Source organism: Physeter macrocephalus, chromosome 11 (assembly GCF_002837175.3).
Source record: "Physeter macrocephalus isolate SW-GA chromosome 11, ASM283717v5, whole genome shotgun sequence".
Lineage (NCBI taxonomy): Eukaryota > Metazoa > Chordata > Mammalia > Artiodactyla > Physeteridae > Physeter > Physeter macrocephalus.
The window spans coordinates 10,834,869-10,854,553 of NC_041224.1; the positions used below are offsets into that span (position 1 = coordinate 10,834,869).

Here is a 19,685-nt window from a genome sequence, read left to right on the forward strand (position 1 = left end):
ATAGACATTTCTCCAAAGAAGATATACAGCTTGCCAACAAACACATGAAAGGATGCTCAACATCATTAATCATTAGAGAAATGCAAATCAAAACTATAATGAGGTATCACCTCACGCCAGTCTGAATGGCCATCATCAAAAAAATCTACAAACAACAAATGTTGGAGAGGGTGTGGAGAAAAGGGAACCCTCTTGCACTGTTGGTGGGAATGGAAATTGATACAGCCACAATGGAGAACAGTATGGAGGTTCCTTAAAAAACTACAAATAGAACTAACAGATGAATGGATAAAGAAGATGTGGCACATATATACAATGGAATATTATTCAGCCATAAAAAGAAACAAAATTGAGTTATTTGTATTGAGGTGGATATGGGAAGCAGCTGCATAGCACAGGGAGATCAGCTAGGTGGTTTGTGACCGCCTAGAGGGGTGGGATAGGGAGGGTGGGCGGGAGGGAGACTCAAGAGGGAGGGGATATGGGGATATATGTATGCATATAGCTGATTCACTTTGTTACACAGCAGAAACTAACACATCATTGTGAAGCAACTATATACCAATAAAGATGTTAAAAAAAAAAAAAAAAAAGACTACGATTCTATTCCAAAGCTGAATATTGTAAAGTTTTCCAGAATCAATTCTAGTCTGCATGGTAGATACGGGCAGGTCACACTGAGGTCTTTGAGGCTTTCACGTTCCCAGTATTTCTTCAAATTTAAGAGCTTATCTAGCTTCCTCTTGGGCTCATCATCTTTCTTCAGAGACTCTTTGGCTTTTCATAGACATTTTCAGTTGATAATATGGAGGCAGGAATTCAGAACACGTCGAACAGCGGCAGCACAAGATATCACCCTCTCGGGAGAAGATGTGCGATAGGACCAGAGTGTATTTTACATCCTGTTGCCCTTTTTGATGGCAAACGTATGCAGACTAGTCATGGCGCTTTTCTGACTCAGAGAGGATATTTTAGGTAAGAAACATTTGTGAGTTGTCATCACAAATATTTGGATGATTATAGTTCCGACAGCAAAAGGTGTACTTGCTTAAGTGCATTTCATGGTCAACAGCCTAACAAACCTTACGTTTGGGTTGGCCAAAAAGTTCGTACGGGTTTGTCAATACCGTCTTCCGGCAAAACCCGAGTGAACTTTTTGGCCAACCCAATAGAATTCATTTAATAATGTTGCTTTGATTTTAATCTAATTAGTTCAATCTTTTAGGTCATAAGCATAAAGCTCTCCTCCAAGTAATGTTAAGAAGAAGTTCCTGAACTGAGTAGACCTTCCAAAAGATTTGTAGTTATCACTTGATTGCTCAAATTTGATAAAAAAAAAACAAAAAACCCTCCCGAAATGATAGTTTCTAGAGGCCATTATTATTGTAGGCTAGTATGATGGGCTGAATTGTATCCCCTCCAGACATTCTTATGTTGATGTCCTAACCCTCAGTATCTCAGAATGTGACGGTATTTGGAGATAGGGTCTTTAAAGAGGTAATTATATTAAAATGGGTTTGTTAGGGTAGGTCCTAATCTAACATGACTATTTTGTGTAGTTATAAAAAAAGATTAGGACACAGAGAGAAGACCACATGAGGATACAGGGAGAAGGAGGTCATCAGCAAGCCAAAAAGAGAGGCTTCAAAAGAAACCAAATCTACCAACACCTTGATCTTGGACTTCTAGCCTCCAGAATGATGAAAAAAAATCAGTTTCTGTTGTTTAAGTCACCCAGCCTGTGATATTTCGTTATGCAGCCCTAGCAAAGTATTACAGTCAGTAATAGAGGTTGTGTAGTCCAAGCCACGGAAGTGGCCTTTAATTAAACCAAGGGGCTCTGGGTCTATAAAGTGAGTAGAAAATCTGTTGAAGGGTCTGGCTGGGCATATGCAATATAATCTAATCCTTTTTGACAAACGTTGATGCCAATGAGGTGACAGCTCAGTGTATGGACTCAGTAAATAAATGATTATTGCAGTGATTTGTCGGGCTTAATAGGAAAGCTTTGCTGAAAAGGTAAGCAGATACCACACGCAACAGATGTGGCAGCTGTATGATGTGAAATACCCCTGAACTGGGGAATCCACTTTATATTTCCTCCAAACTTTTAGAGTCCAAGACTAATGACGTCTAACTTTTCAGAGACATAAGGAATGTAGTACATAAGACCTAGAAATGTGACAGTATAAACCTGATAACTTTGAGAGTGTATGAAAATACTGTAAATATTTCAAAAATCTATACATATACAGTTTTGAAAATAGTAAGCAATATGAAGAAATACACCTTTGTTGGTACACAATTATACAAAGGATTTGGTGGTTGCAGTGGACTTTCAATTATACAACAGGGCATGAAATTCCTAATATTTACCAATAGTCTCCTCAAAGTGCTTTTCAAACACTAAATAATTACCCAATTAAGCCATTGCAAGATAAGCTGTTATTACTCTGGATTTAGTGGAAAGGACTAATAATTATTATTTTAACAGTTTCCGTGAAGAAAGACTCAATGTTTACTGAACACAAGTGTGAGAAGAGCTCAGCCTTTTAGTGAGTAGGAACAGGAAAAAACAAAAGGTTGATTAGCTAAGTGAATTCAGGGGAAGACAGAGATGATTAAGAACTAAGAACCATGACCTGTGAAAACAGCGAATTTAATATGCAAAGCAGAGACCAAAATTGGCAGAAAGCTACTTATGAAAACTGCCAACATTCAATGCTGTCGAAAGACAATGGAGAATCTTTGGTTGTGCCCTGAACAACATAATTCATCACACCAGAGCTCGGGGCAGTCATGTCCAAGCAATTTATCATCATCATATCACTCGTCTGAGTAAGAGGGGGAGAACTTTGATTGTTAACCTCTAGGGAGAGTGGATTTATAGCCAACAACCCTAAGAATGCAGCATGGCTCTGCCCTAAGCAAAATGCTCCTGCTTCACTTCTGTTTAAGTCAGAGGAAAAGAGGGAACACATTGCTTCCAGGATGTGTAGAGCAAAACCTAGGTCTGATCCTCTTAGATCCAAAATAAGAAAGCCAAGAAATCATATTTAAAGTACTCTTTGAAGCTGCTTTCAAAAAAAAGAGATATTAATCAGTGGTAAGTTTGGATGATTCATTTCAAGTGTCCCTTGATGACAAAATAATTTCTGAAATGCATTCACTGATATAACTACATTTGGAAAGAATTGTGTCTTAACAATGAATCCATAAACATTCCTTTATATTGGAAAACTTGGAAGGATGCTGAAAATTTTGTTTTATTTTTTAAATTTTATTTCTTTTTGGCTGCATTGGGTCTTCATTGCTGCGCGCAGGCTTTCTCTAGTTGCGGCGAGCAGGGGCTACTCTTCGTTGCGGTGCACGGGCTTCTCATTGCGGTGGCTTCTCTTGTTGCAGAGCACAGGCTCTAGGCATGTGGGCTTCAGTAGTTGCGGCACACGGGCTCAGTAGTTGTGGCTCGCAGGCTCTAGAGCGCAGGCTCAGTAGTTGTGGCGCACAAGCTTAGTTGCTCTGCGGCATGTGGGATCTTCCCGGACCAGGGCTCGAACCCGTGTCCCCTGCATTGGCAGGCAGATTCTTAACCACTGCACCACCAGGGAAGTTGGAAAATTTTAAATATAGGTAGATAGATAGGTAGACAGACAGACAGACAGATAGATAGTGTTTTTCAAAATGAAAATGAGAGCCTTAATTCCTATCCCTTATGGACATTGAAACTTTATGTACTTTACACTTTAATACTGGCTGCCCTTACAGAATATAATTAAACATCTAAATGCCATTTTTTCCACCTTTGATTAAAATCACGACGTTCCAGAGCATTCTGGAAACAAGTCCACACAGTAAGAGGGACAGTGGTCACAACAGCACACTCCTTATAGCATCCTCCCTCTTTTAGGCTCCCAAGGAGACCAGTAATTCTTGGAGACATGTGGCTCAGACGCTGAGTGTCTTAGTCAGGATAGGCTAGGTTATGTTGCTTTAACAAACAAGTCCCCAAATCCTGGGGTCTAAACACAACAGAGGCTGATTTCTGGCTTACACTATATGTCTAACACAGAGTGATGGGGGCTCTTCTGATTTTCTTCATTCCGTGACCCAGGCCAACAGAACACCACTATCTAGAAAGCTGGTGGTCACCCTGGCAGAGGGAAAGAGAGTGGGGGGATGCACCTCTCGTTGGCTTTTAAAGCTTCCACCTGGAAGTGACACAGGTCACTCCACTTAAACTTCATTGACCAGAGAAAGTCACATGGCCATGCCTCATTGGAAGGGGACAGAGGTGGGAGCCAGGTGACTAGGTGGGAGCAGATATTTTATTTTTCTTCTTCCTTTTTTTATTTAAGTGAGGGAGGGACGTCTATGAATGAGAAGGCTTTTTTTTTTTTTTTGGTACGCGGGCCTCTCACTGCTGTGGCCTCTCCCGTTGCGGAGCACAGGCTCCGGACGCACAGGCTCAGCGGCCATGGCTCACGGGCCCAGCCGCTCCGCGGCACGTGGGATCCTCCCAGACCGGGGCGCGAACCCGGTTCCCCTGCATCGGCAGGCGGACGCGCAACCACTGCGCCACCAGGGAAGCCCCCGAGAAGTCTTTTTTAAATGCAACTTTTTTTAAGAAAAACATGAACCACCGAGTACAGAAGAACGAGGTCATGTTTGACATATGAAAAACATATTCAACAACCATCTCAGGTTCTCCTATTAACAATGAAGTTCATAGAGCAGAACACAGCTTAAGGACTTCTCAGCAGTGTTACTGTGTGGGTCACTGGGGTATTTAAGACGTTTGAGAAGAATGAAAGATTCCTCAGATAGTAACACTTTTAAGCAAATGGAAGCAAGAATGGCTATTTTACCTTCTGTTTTCAGTAGCTCCTCCCATTCTCTGTAGTTCATTATTTTGTCTTCAGGCTTAGTTCTGAGAGCAACCTCTGCAAGCCTTACATAGGGGTCCTCTACCTACTATAATCCCAGGGATCTCAGGGCCAAGCCCCCGGCTGAGAAGGCAGCAAGTACACTGGCATAGACTTTTCAAGACTCTAAATGATCTGTTGTTCTTTGCTCCTGTCTGGGTCAAAATTCAACTATGCACACTGCAAACTGTCTTAAGTTAGTATTAGCATGTACGGAGCTCAGAGAAGACCCCTGGTGATTAGCCTTTACTAACTGTCAAAAAATACAGGCTTGGGGCTTTCTATTATGATTCTAAGATCAAGGAATGGAAATAAAACGTATTTTGCTATTCTATTCCAAAAATCTACATTGCATACATTTTAGTCACTTTTATAACAATAAAGCAACATCTAGTCTCCACGAATGAATACAGAATTTCACAAAGTAGCACTCTTGAGTTCTTTGTTCAAATTATCCTCTTTAAAATTAAGTTGCTATCTTGTTATCAACAGTCAGCAAGTTGTCTGATCGCTTTCTCTTTGCCCTGTGCACTGTTTCTTTTTTTGGGGCGGGGTTTGGTTATTTCTGGAATTATAACAGACCTTCAGGATAACGGCTGTACACCCCTACTGCCCATGTAAAATAAAATGTAACCGGCCAAGTCCTAAATCTTAGGGCTCTTTTCTTACTGACGTTCATTCTACATGACAGTGAATGTGACGATCCTTTAGGATAGGAGTCAATGCTTGTCAGTTTCCTCCACTGGAGAGGTGATTTAAGGACGAATAGACTCACTCTGTGTTTCCACCCAAGGAGTTAGTTCTCTAAACGCAGCCCCCGCCCCAGGTGTCACTGCACCTGAGGTGTCTTCACAAATGTCACATCGTGGCTGTAAATACCATGATCATAATCCGCACCCAAGTGTATTTGGAATATCTTTACGATAGAAGGACCATGACGGTAAAATCAAGGGGAAAGCTGAGGCCCAAGGCTTAGAGGTATGATTTCAAAGCTTATTAGAGGAGAACAAGCGTGGATTAGGTGCCCCCCGCCCCCGTCATCCCAGCACAGCGGCCCAACGACGACCCCGGAGCATTTCTGTCGAGCAACCCTGAGCTCGAGCCACGCGGGGCCCTCGGGCCTCGCTCCGCGCCGGACTCTGAGCCTCGGGCTTCAAGCCAGCCTTTGCAGGACTCTAGACTTCGGGGCAACCAGCCAGCTGCAAGCCCAGGCCAGCCTCCCAAGCCTCGCAGCCTCACGATCCCCGTCTTTGCAGCTCCCCCCGAGCGCCAGGAGAAAGGCAGCAACAAGCCAAAGCCTTAGGGACTGCTTTAAGACTCCTTCCCAGGGCGGACCTCCGCCGGGGTCCCTGGAGGAGTTAACGCGCCCAGCTCGGCAGCGACCCCATTCTTCCTACCGGGCCCACAGCTCCCGCGCCCGCTCCGGCTCCCGGGCGCCTTCCCTCCACTCGTTGCGCGCCACCTTCTCCCCGGGGACCCTCCGCAGGAACTGGGCCTTGGACGTCTCCCCAGGCTCCGCCCACTTCACCTTTCGGTCTAGTGTTCTCCCCGCCCTAGGGCCCCAGGGCCGCATCCCACGGGCCCCGGCCACGCCCCACCCCTTCCTTAGGCCACGCCCCACCCCTTCCTTAGGCCGCGCTCTCCAGGCGCCAGTCAGATCCCTCTAGTCTCGGCCACGCCCATCAGGTTCCTGCCAGGCTCCGCCTTTGGCCCTAGGCCACGCCCAGCGGGCCCCTGCCCATGCCCCTGCCCCGCCCGCCTCCTGGCTGTCTGAGCTCCAGGCTCCGGCGGCCTGGCCCTACCCTTGAGCGGGCAGAAGGCGTGTAGCCTGAGGATCCGCTCAGCGGCTGGGCTGAGAACCCACTTCCTGGGCGCAGGTCTGCTGTAGGTAGCCGCCAAATATCCTGGCAGGAGAGGTTTCTCTTCTCTTTCTAGTGCGGCTGAGTCAAAAGGACTAGGGGCTGGATCCCCCCAGGGAGAAAGGAAGCCGCTGCATTTCCCCCAGATCTCAGTTCTCCATGGAAAAGCCTGCAACGTGGAGGCTTTAGTAGCTATTTTAGTTTCCTTCAGGGATAACAAGTCAGAGGGCGTGCACTGGCAATTTGGTGGCACGAACACGATTTGGATCACTATCCTGAATACAGGCAACTCTCGGTTTATGCCTTTTTTTTTTTTCCCTCCCAGATGATTTTTTTTTAAATTGTGGTAAAATACACATAACAGTTACCATTTTATACATATTAAAGTGTACAATTAGGTGACATTTCGTAAATTCACAATGTTTGGCGTCAGTTTATTGCTTCATTGTTTCATATTCTTGGGCCTGAGGCTTCTCATCTTTAAAATTAGAGTCTATACTATAAACACTGGCCCCAGCCATTCACGTGACAAATAGCCTATTTGAATACCTGTGAGTCAGCCTAGGAAACACAGTGCTAGGAGCCATTGCCGCAGGACAGAATTTAAGTGTTTAAGTGTATTTAATTAATTTTATCCTGAATTCTGAGAAAAAGAAGTTGAGTACTCAGATGGGAAGAACCTCCAGGTGTCATTTGAAAGGAAGTCATTTAAGAAGAGTAATAAAAATAATAGAAGATGCTTCCTGAGGCCTCCTCTGCTGCTCTAGATACCTGCCTCTGTTATCTTAATTTTTAGAACAATCTATATGTGTTAGGATCAATTTCTCCTCTGATTACAGATAAGAAAACAGAGAAGTGCCTTGTGCAAGGCCGGGGTTAGAACCCAGTTTGATGATGTCATAACACCTGCCCTCCTAGCAGAGAGCAGCAGGGAACTTCCATAGGAGGCCAGGAAATCCATTAATATATTTAAGTGAGATCAAAAGAGGAGAAAAGGAAATAAGGGGTGGGAGGTGGGGTTGTTTTTGTTTTACAAGGAGGGTAAAAGTATGAGAAGTTGGTTGGTAAGGGATAGGCAGGGAGAAAATACTGGGAAAGCAGTGGTCCTTAAAGATGGTGGCTCCTTTAATCCTAAGAACGGGGAAGGGGATAAAAATAGCGCCCAGGAGTGGGAGAGACAAGAATAAATGTACAGGTTAAGAACTCCAGGGGCATGAGTATTGGGGCAGTTGAATATTCCTAAGAATGACTGGGGCTTATACTGAGATTGTATAATGAATAGATGGGTCAAGGGAAGCTTCTAAAGTGATTTCAGTGCCGCCTGCCACTCTGATTGCCTGTACGGCAACCCTGAAGCCGTACAAATGTGTACCTGACAATGGTTGTTAAGGTGAGGCCTAAAAGTCCATTATTTACAATATTATGTATTTTACTGGTCCATGCTGCCAAACATGAAATTATACACAAGATTCGTGTTAAAAAATGACTTCCGTTTTCCTTTATGGAAGTTACTAAATTCTCCACTGTCCACATTACACCCATTATGCAAGACTTGTGATGGATTTCACATGCAGGCTCTTCTTTCTAGGGCTTTACACCTTAAAAAGATAGTGTCAAAGAGAAACTACTCGGGGCTTCCCTGGTGGCGCAGTGGTTGCGCGTCCGCCTGCCGATGCAGGGGAACCGGGTTCGCGCCCCGGTCTGGGAAGATCCCACATGACGCGGAGCGGCTGGGCCCGTGGGCCGTGGCCGCTGGGCCTGCGCGTCCGGAGCCTGTGCTCCGCGACGGGAGAGGCCACAGCAGAGGGAGGCCCGCATACCACAAAAAAAAAAAAAAAAAACTACTCTAGATTTTATTTCTCTTTGAAAGAAGTAGCTTCAAGGAAACGCCAAATTAATAGGAGTTTTATTTCAGGAACTTTATCAAACTATTGTGACTACGTGTGTTCAAACACAGGGAGAGAAATCCATGCAAATTCAAGGTACAACATTGAAAAACCTTGATCGTGTATGGCATTTGAGTATAGACTATAATTCCACTTCACATCATACGTGATGTAAGCACGCCCGTTGGTTAAGCACCAAATGCTATCCTATTTAAAAATAATTAAAATAGGGACCTCCCTGGCGGTCCAGTGGTTAAGACTCCGCACTTCCAATGCAGGGGGCACAGGTTCGATCCCTGGTCAGGGAACTGAGATTCCCAAATGCTGGGCAGTGAGGCCAAAAACTTAAAAAGTAAAAATAAAAATAATTAAAATAAACATGCTTCAGAACTGGCCCTGAAATCTACTAGCCCTCATGATAGGCAGACAAGAAGGGGTAAAAGACGTCTTTTATGATGTCCTGCCATCAAATATCATAATCTGCCAACAAACCTTGTACCCAGTGTCATTTTTCAGCCTATCTTCCTGGAAAAGCTTACCTTGCAGATATTTTTTGAAACCTAGAATATTACCATACCATCATCTGTCTGTGATGAAATAGTTGAGTTAAAAATCATATTATTAAGGAGCCAAAGCTTTCCAAATCAATCTCCCTGTTAAGGGCTTAGTTCAAATGCACTCTCATTTCCGCAGTACCTGCTTTTCATTTTCATAGTATCTTTGAATTTTAACAGTGCCTGTACTCAGAAACACTAAATGGGCAGAGAGAAGAAAATCAAACCCAAACATCCAGTACCCCTTGCTGTTTGGGTTAAACTCCTGGAAGGCACTCAGGTTTTCATCACCCTAGTTAATTTTTTAAATACTTATGCAGAAATGAACTGTAGAAAAAAATCTGGAGAAGACAAAATATAAAGTTATCCAGATGATTGTCAGAAGAGCAGCAGGGGAAGAGCACAGCTGATGATATCAAGTCTTAAATGGTGTTGCTGTCAGGTTTTAACTGTTAATTGGAAGTTAAAATTTACAGTGCTACAGAGATTTTCTCCGATTAATTTTTAGTCATGGTGTGATAAACTAGTCCCATCATTTCTGGGAAATCTATTAAGATACCAGTGTCACATTAGAGATAGGACAGAGCTTTCAACACACATTTTCGTATCAAATTCCTATTCTTTATACCTCCCAGAGAATACAACTAACTATTCAATGTATTTTATTACTTAGTGGCGAAAGGAAAAGTGAAATTAAAATATTCTAGTTCTTAAAGAGCTAAATTGAAAACACGTAACCCCCGCCAATGCAGGGAACTTTCTAATAGGGACTATACCTTTACAAAGGAGTCATTACAACCATTTGTAGCAGCCAATCACAAATTTGTCTTCAAAAACTATTATGACTTTGCAGCCCCTGTGGAAAACAGTAGAGCAGGTCCTCAAAAAATAGTGTTAGCAAATGATCCAGCAACTCCACTCTGGGTACAGATCCAGAAGAAGTGACAGCAAAAAACCGAACAGATATTTGTACACCTATGTTCGTAGCAGTCTTATCCACAATAGCCAAAAGGTGGAAACAATCCACATGTTCATTGATGAGTGGATACACAAAATATGGTCTATACGTACAATAGAGTATCATTCAACCTTGAAAAGGAATGAAATTCTGTCAGTGCTACAATTTGTATGAACCTGACGACATTACGCTAAGTGAAGTAAGCTGGACAGAAAAGGACAAATTTTGTATGATTTCACTTATATGAGGCGCCTAGACTAGCGTAATTCCTAGAGACAGGAAGTAGAATACTGGTTACCAGGGGCTGAGGGAAGGGGAGTTAGTGTTCAGTGGGTACGGAGTTTCAACTTGGGAAGACGTAAAAATTGTGCAGATGGATAGCGGTAACAGTTGCTCAACAATGTGAGCGTACTTAATGCCGCTGAACCGTACACTTAAAAATGGTTAAAATGGTAAATTTTATGTTGTGAATATTTTACCACAATAGAAAAAGACTTGATTTCAGACAGTTGTTTGTAAATAATTTATAAAAGTTGACTTGAATTTAGAACACCTGTTACTCTCACTAGATTTGCTAGTATAAATAAAAGGTCATAATTTTTAATTGTATCACCATTAATTTTAAAAAAACTTTTAAAGTGAACTGCCTGGGGGTTTCTTTAGGTTTTGTTTTTTGTTTTTTGTTTTTGGTGGGAGGGAGGTTGGTTTTTTTTTTCTTTTTCCTGGCCTAGCAATTTCTTTTGGTATTTGTGACAGAGACTCTGATGTTTGGTGGTTAGGTGCTCACTAAACCCATTTCCTTCTAATCCTCCGCCTGCTGGACACATCACTACACTACATTTCCCAAGCTCCCTAGCAGTTAGATGTGGCCCTGCCACTGAGTGCCAGCCAATAGGATGTGGTATGCCTTCTAGAACTGGCCTCTCAAAAAACTCCCACCTACCCAACATCCTCCACTCTTTCTCCACTCATGGGCAGGATGGAGAGAATTTCTGGAACCTGCAGAGTGGAGCCCCAGGCGAGAAGGGGGCTGTATCTGAATGGCCATGTGAAGCAGAGCCCTCCTACCACACTTAACTATGAGGAAATGTGAGTGAAAAGTGTCCTTTTGATGTCTTAAACCACTGAGATGGGATTATTTGTTAAGCAGATAGCCCACCCTGATTAAGGTAGTGTTTGTCCTGGTAAGAGGATGAGGAGATTCCATACGCAAATTGAAAACCACCCTCCTTTAGCCAGCCATGAATAACTAATATGAAATGCCTTCCATGACGGTTCCCAAATCCTTGAGAGAATTATCTGTGTTAGAGGCATCTACCAGCACATGATAATGTGATTATTGATCTCTAATATTAAATACAGCCTTGAGAGAAACAGAATGATATTAAACCCCACTCCCCCCACCCCAAAAAAAACCCAACTCAGCATGGAAGCTCTTCATTAACTCTAAGTCCAGGCATGTGTGTCTGTGGAGAATGCCAAATGGTAGTTTTCTCAGTGTTGAAAAACAGAACAATGTGGGTTTGAAGCAAACATTAAAAGGATGACTTGAATGTATAATTCAAATAACTTGACTTTTTTTTCTCCCTTTAAGTAATATGAATAATTTCTGTGTTTTTATTTCAGGATCTTTAAAAATTTTGTGTGTCTGTGTGTGTAGTTTTTTGCCACAGAGTTAGTTAAAATTGCTTTCCAGAAATCTTGTTTAAATACCGGTTTTAAATATTTTGTGCTATGTAAGGAACACAGCCTGTGCAACCTTGCGCTAAAGAACTCTTTCCTGTGAGTACTTGGCAAAATTGTGTCTTGCTTAGTAAATATTGTTAAGAGAAGTAACAATATACTAGGGTATGTAAAAATCATGTTGTGGCTAAAATAACTGAAGAGAAGAGTTTGCTTCCATCTTCTAGCTAGAATAAGGGGGGAAATCAGGGCCTTCTGTTGGAGCGAATCTCCAGACAGAATGTGCTGGAGGCAGCTCCATTCTCTGTGAACACAGGGAACCAGGTAGAACCAAACAGTACCTTCAGCGGTAGCTCTGGAGTCTGATAAACCTGATTTCAATTCCTGGGACCTCTTCATTTCCCTGAGCCACGGTGTCCTCATATAAAATGAAAACACGATTACCTTCCTTGGGCACCTTGCTGGTTGTTCTTAAGATCCATTCTCCTTTTCTTTCATACTAATAATTTAGCAGGGTTTATGGCCACCCAATTAAAGATTACACTTCACTGGGCTTCCCTGGTGGCGCAGTGGTTAAGAATCCACGTGCCAAGGCAGGAGACACGGGTTCGAGCCCTGGTCCGGAAAGATCCCACATGCCGCGGAGCAACTAAGCCCGTGCGCCACAACTACTGAGCCTGCGCTCTAGGAGAGAAGCCACCGCAATGAAAAGCCCACGTACCATAACAAAGAGTAGCCCCCGCTCGCTGCAACTAGAGAAAGCCCGCGTGCAGCAACAAAGACCCAACGCAGCCAAAAATAAATAAATAAATAAACAAACAAATAAATAAATAAAATTTAAAAAAAGATTAGACTTCACCGCCTCTCTTGCAGCTAAGAAAGTCCATGTGAATTAGCAGGTTTGATCTGTGCCCCATCCCACTGGGAGAAGATGGGAGTTGAAGAAGCTGTCTTAGGACCAGAGATAGAGTTTGTGTGTTGAAGATGGCAGAGACCTTGTGTCTTCATAGGGTCTGTATGTGGATTAAGTGATACCCTATATGAAGGTGTCTTACCTGGAGTCTTCGGAATAAGACTGGGAGGTTTGCTAGACAGGAGAGGTAATTATGGTTGAAGTATAGAGAAGTAGTGGTATAGGTCAGTTAGATGTCAAGAACAAAGAAACTCAGAAAAAGAGATCGGACTTGGGGTTACCAGAGGTGGGAGCGTGGGGAGGAATTAGATGGAGGGGGTCGAGAGGCACAGACTTCCAGCTATAAAATAAATAAGTACTAGGGGTGCAATGTGCAACATGATTAACGTAATTAACACTGCTGTATGTTATATGTGAACATCGTCCAGAGAGTAAATCCTAAGAGTTATTTACAAGGAAAAACTATTTTTTAAATTTTGAATCCATGTGAGATGATGCGTGTTCACTGAACTTTCTGTGATCATCATTCCACGATGTAAGTCAAAGCATTACGCTGTACACCTTAAACGTCTCCCGTGCTGTATGCCGATTATATCTCAGTGGAACTGGAAAAAGGGGGAAAGAAGAAACAGTAAATAGAATGAAGTAAATAGTGTGTTTTCAGATGAGAGGGTAGGTGGGCCTCGGGGTGCAGTACTCTAAGAGACCACCCATGTGAGAAGCATCAGACAGAAGCCCAGGAACCAAAGGGTCAAGAGAAAGGATCCAAAACCCAGACGGGAGGCAGGAAAATCAAGTATCAGAGCCTTGGGCAAGACGCCAAGGAGCAAGAACCTAGAAATAATGGCCAGTGTCGCAGCGCTGGCAGTAAGGCGAATAATAGTTATAGAAATAACTGTCATTTATCGACAATCTGTGTGCCAGTCTCTATTCTAGTAGCGCTTTGTAAACAGTTGTAAGATTTTTATTTGCATAATCCCCATTTTGCAGATGTGGAAACTGAGGCTCAGAGATGTGACCTCTTTTTGTTCAAGGTGTCATAGCTAATAAAGGGCTAAGCTGAGATCCAGATCTAGGACTCGCTGACTCCAAAACCCAAAGGCTAAGAACTCACTACCCGGTAATCCAAGTCAGCTTCTTAACACAAGGCACAGCAAAGGGATCAAGGAATGTTCGTTGTTTTTATTCAGACAAGGGAATGAGTATGGGACGCAGATCAGTAGAAGCAGTATTAAATGTGAGCTGGAGAGTCTGTGAGTCCAAGCTCTGTGTATACTGTGTGCGCGTGTGCGTGTTTGTAGGGGCGAGTGTAGCGGGCGGGAGGGCTAGGGGCTCCTCTGCTGGTTAGTCACCCTGGAGAGTAAAGAACTGAGAAGTCAGGGAGTAAAGTAATTCCTAATTCCAAGCAGTCTTCTTTTTCTTCGATTGTACGGGGAAGGAAGCGATACTTTGAGAGCCGAGAAGCTGGAAAAGAAAGCGAACACTCCTTGACTGTCACAGAATCAGAGATGTTTAGAGCCAGAACAGTATTAAATGTAAGCTGAGGAGTCTGTGAGTCCAAGCTCTGTGTATACTGTGTGCGCGTGTGCGCGTGTGCGTGTTTGTAGGGGCGAGTGTAGCGGGCGGGAGGGCTAGGGGCTCCTCTGCTGGTTAGTCACCCTGGAGAGTAAAGAACTGAGAAGTCAGGGAGTAAAGTAATTCCTAATTCCAAGCAGTCTTCTTTTTCTTCGATTGTACGGGGAAGGAAGCGATACTTTGAGAGCCGAGAAGCTGGAAAAGAAAGCGAACACTCCTTGACTGTCACAGAATCAGAGATGTTTAGAGCCAGAAGAAGATCTTAAAAACAAACTGGTATCCACCCCTCTCCTTTTGGAGGGAGGCAAAGGACATTCACTGGGATGTTTTAAAAAAATCACCGACTGCTGAGAAAGATCCAAACTCAAAAGGGCTTTTAACTCCAAGAGTTTGAAGTCCCCGAGGAAGGTTTTAACTTGAGAGAAGCAAAGTGAGTCAGAAAGCACTCCATAATCACGGCATGTGTGTGAGGTTAGGGTTAGAATATGTGTTAATAGTAACAGATGTAATCGGAAAACTCCTATTTTAGAAGCTGGCATTCTTTTTCTTAACGTTCCCTAAAATAAAGCGTTGCATTATTCTGGTGTTTAGGTGGTAATAGGATGTGAGGATGGTATGGTCATTTTAATAAAGAACTATCTTTTTTAACATAAGGTGCATAGTTGTGTGGAAGCATTAACAGGCAGTCTTATTTGTATATCAAGCACATGGTAGTTTTAATTGACACCGAAGAATATATTCAATAAATATTATGGAAGGTAAAAAGCCTAGTAATAAAATAAACATCTGTGAACCCACCACCCAGCATTACCGATACCATAGATGCCCCTTGCACCCTCTTCTTTGGTCTCTTTACCTCTCACCCCCATCGCAGGGCAGCCACTCTCCTGAATTTTATGTTAATTATTCCCTGTCTATCCTTAGAGACACCCAGTATTTCAGGCACACCCACCATCACCATCTCCTGGATATAGGATTCCAAAGAGTAGGAAAAATATTACTGTTAAAAATCAGAGTCACAAAGTGACAGCAAATGCCATATTTCTTAACACAGTTTTGCCCAGATTTTCCTTGTTTTTAAAGTTAGCTAATGATGGTACTTACTTCTCACAGACAAGGAAAATAACGCAGGCGTGACTTTAAAAATTCCCTCAACAGCGGATTTAAACACATAGTCTGCTAAATTCCATAACCAATTAATGAGCTTGACTTGGTCTCAGTCTTACAAGAATTATAATTCCCCAAGGAATAATGTCCACAATAGTTACATATTGAGAAGACCGTTTTAACATTAACGCTCAAAATTCTATAACGTTCAGAGCCTGAGTGTACAGAGGCTCAACAGAGCCACAAAACAGGTATTTGCAAGAAGGACTGTTTTGTATTTGGGGGATTTGGGGTGAGGGTAATGATGTACTGGCTTACTCCACTGCTCTTTAAATCAGAGATCCCAAGCTTTTCCTGGTGGATGCGTACATGGGCCTTCTCGCAAAGACTGCCTTTGTATAGGTGTGGTATAGGGTGAGGAAGTTGTGCAGAGAGAATAAGAAGTTGGTAAGAGCGATTCTGGCTTCATCGGCTCGCCTGCCAGAATTAGGGCAGAGGTAGCTCTGGAGAGCCTGAGGCTGGAGGGGCGCCAGGGGAGACTTCGGATCCACTGCAGGTCACGCTGGAACCCAGTTAATACCACGGCACCCGAGGAAGAGCACGGATGGTCGGTGCTCTATCTTCACACTGCTTGGGCTCTCCCAACGGAACATCCTAACCTAGGTCATTCAACAGAAAGAAACCTGGTAACCAGAGATTCGGACCCAATGGTGATATGAGATGAGAAAGTTTGTGACTTTGTCAGGAATGGAGTGGGAATGGAGAAGGAGAAGACCCTGGAGGCAAGTGCTGGCTTTGCTTTTTGTTTAAAAAAAAAGAAAAAGGCAACGAACGATGTTAATGAACTTGTTTCTCTATTTTGATTGGAGCAGTATTTTGGTATCGATGGCCTGAAAGTAATGTCGGTTGTCTTATTTTGTAACATGTTGGTACATTTCTCTGTGCCTTCGATTGTGTGCTCTGGAAACCATCCTCCAGTGATGCCGCTGGCAAAGCTTTCAGAATGGAGATGCTGGTGGTTTCTGTGTGCCTGCCCTAAGACAGTTGTTTATGTCACGCTTTGTGTAAAAGCAGCCAAGTGCTACTGAGAATTAAAAAATTCCTCTGTGCCGTAAAATTCCTCAAAGGCTGCATAGAACTCCTTTGCCTTGTTCTGGAGTTGTTTCTTGCCCACACATTGCATGAAACCCTAGTCTGGCTCTTCACGGATCACACGTGACCTTGCAGGTGGCACCAGCCCTGAGCAGTGCCTGTGGTTTTGCAGAGAGTTTTGATCCTAAACGAGCGTTATTGGATTATTCTAATCAGTGGGAGATAGGCAAAGAGGAATAAAAGTGGAAAAGACAGGATTTGAGATCAATCAGGGACTTATATAAAAGGACAGGCTACTCTTCGTCACATCATTTATTATGGTAATAGAAAACAACATACTTATTTTTTAACATCAAGCAAATTCAATATTTTAAAATAAATCGTGTGGGAATAAGATATCACTTAGACCCCTCAGAGATGGGACTACTACTTTCGTTCTGGCCTGGGTGAAGTCATGGAAATGTTCATTTCCCTAACTTTTTTGCCTGCCTCCTTTCCTCTTTTAGATAACAGGACAGCCTGACTTATCAGCATTAAAAAAAATGTTTCTGTCAGCATCCAGAGAACCTGTAGTAAGTGTAAAAGGAGAGTAGTTCTGTCAGCCGGCACGTTTGAACCTAAGCCGAGACACCCAGAACTGCACTGAATTAAAAAAAAAAAAAAGTTTCAGGCTGTTATGCTAATTAACAGTTGATAAGGTACAAATATCTTAGCACATCATATAACAGGCAGATGGCACCTTTTGACAGGCAGTAGAAAAGCTCACATAAAAATATTTCATTGACTGTGAGTGTTAAGGTGGAAAACATGACATTAGGTAGGTGGAAGAAATAATGAACTCTTGCTATGGCAAAACACAGTTTTCCTTCAGCAGGAAAAGGATCCAGTTCAAAGTAACAGTCCCTACAGCTATCATGTGTTTGTTGAATATGATGCTAGCGTGATATGCTCATTTCCCAAATGCAACCTCCATCACCACTGCCTTTTGAACTGTCTTCAGTTATAATGAGAGGCAATGTAGAAAAGTTGCTTTTAGGCTCAGGCGAATCCCTCACCGTTTCAAATATTTGAGAAATTTAAAATTATAATGGTGCTCACATATTAATTCGGAGTCTTGACCAGAACTTCACTTTACAGTAGAAACTAACATCCCACGGGGAATGAAAATAGGTGCTTCCCCTAGGAGGTGAATCTTCAACTCTTGTTGTAGGAGAAAATTCTAAATACAGAATCTAAAATTGTGTGGTTTTGAGGAATGGTTTTAAAATAGTAAGTTAACCCATTTTCCGTAGAAGGGGCGGGGGTTCAAATATGGGTGGTGTTAAACTTCAGAGCCTTGGAGAAGTCAAAGTGTATTGAATGTTAGGCATTAACTTTGCATTCCTGAAGGTCTCCACTCTTTTGCACACTGTAATTATACTCATTTATAGATGAAGGCAGAAAGGATTACATTTGGAGGGGTTACAGGCAGGGACAGCTCTAATAGCTGGCTGCCTCTGGAAATACGGTATAGTGAAATTTTTCTTTCCTGGTAAGGTCAGTCTTAGGCAAAAGATTTCCATGAACCGAAATTGCCTTTAATGATTGCCTTTTCCCTGTTCACTTCTATTTCAGTCTGTTTGGTGATTCTCACGCATGCTCTCTGAACTCCACATTATGCGTTCTTTGCTCTCTCTGGGATTTGGAGTCATTCTTACTGGGTAGCTCTGCACCTGAGTTTACCTGCCCACCAGTACTCCTCCCCTGCTTCCAGCACCCTCTAGGTATCGCCCATTCTTTTTCAGTCACACCAAGATGTAAATCTCTTGTCACTGCAAGTTTCTGTTCTCTGCAGCTAATTATTTTGATAGAAGAAAAAAGCCCAGGCTCAAATATTCATGAACGATATGGCTTCATAAGTTGTCCATCTAGTTAGGACATTTGCATGCTATTCAGGGTCATCTGGGAAAGTTGCATTTTCTAATCTGAGACAAAAAAGCAGTCTAATAAGATACACTGTAAAAAAAAAAAACGTGTCCCATGGCCAATCAAGTTTGGAAAATACTACTTATTTATGTCCCATTATTGGAGATTCAGAACACTATGTGGTTTCTCCAAGCATGGGTAAGTTAGACAGTAAAGACAGCTATTTATTTAAACCTGAGATTTACCCACATTTATGAATATTAATGAACATATAAGTCTATGTGTATATTTTTTTCTTACTATAACACCTATTAATGCTCCTTGGAGAGCACACTTAGAGATACACTTCCTTAACCCAAAGTAGTGACTTTTCTGATGGTGTAAATTTCAGATACCATGGTGGCACCTTGGGTAAGTGTTTTGGAATTAGAGTCTTGCAATACTTCTAAAATCACACTGTGTGAATTGCTGTCTTCTCTACCTATAAGTAGTGGGTTTTCGTATCCAGTTTACTTTAATAGATGACCAATTCTGGTGTTAAGTCTATTCAGACAAATCATTACATGTCCTTTACATCATCACAGGTTTTCAAAGCCCTCTGCAGCAGCACATCCAAGACATGGGAGTGGGTGGAATGTGTAGCCACAAAGAAAGGCTGCGTCTGGTTTCCCCGTGCCAAACGTTGACCATTTCTGTTCACTTGGATAAAGGAATTTGTGATATCAAGGATCCTTCCTTTGAGCATAGAACTCTCACCAGCTCAGACTCTGTAGGAGCAGCAATCATTGCTGTAACCTAGAAAACTGAGTTATGTAATATATCTTCCTTGTCGTGCATTGGCAAGTGTAGGGGGACTGTGGTAGTGTATACGGCGAGTATAGTGGTATATAGGGGACTGTGGTAGAGTATAGGGGGACGGTGGTAGTATATAGGGGACTGTGGTAGTATATAGGGGACGGTGGTAGGGACTGTGGTAGTGTATACGGCGAGTATAGTGGTATATAGGGGACTGTGGTAGAGTATAGGGGGACGGTGGTAGTATATAGGGGACTGTGGTAGTATATAGGGGACGGTGGTAGTATATAGGGGGACTGTGGTACTGTATAGGGGACTGTGGTAGTATATAGGGGGACGGTGGTAGTATATAGGGGACTGTGGTAGTATATAGGGGACTGTGGTAGTATATAGGGGGACTGTGGTAGTATATAGGGGACTGTGGTAGTATATAGGG

At 42.8% G+C, this 19,685-nt stretch overlaps 1 protein-coding gene across 2 annotated transcripts in view; it reads right to left on the reverse strand.

Annotated features, from left to right (window-relative positions):
- PTER (phosphotriesterase related) overlaps window positions 1-6,418 on the reverse strand; it is a 67,974-nt gene extending 61,556 nt beyond the window's left edge. The window contains exon 1 of one of the 2 annotated variants that reach the window (XM_007118502.4): window positions 6,320-6,418. The gene's annotated coding sequence lies outside the window, so the exon portion shown is untranslated. The remainder of the gene's footprint in view (window positions 1-6,319) is intronic. The other variant, XM_028495774.2, reaches the window with a different exon arrangement.
- Between the last annotated feature and the right edge of the window lie 13,267 nt (window positions 6,419-19,685).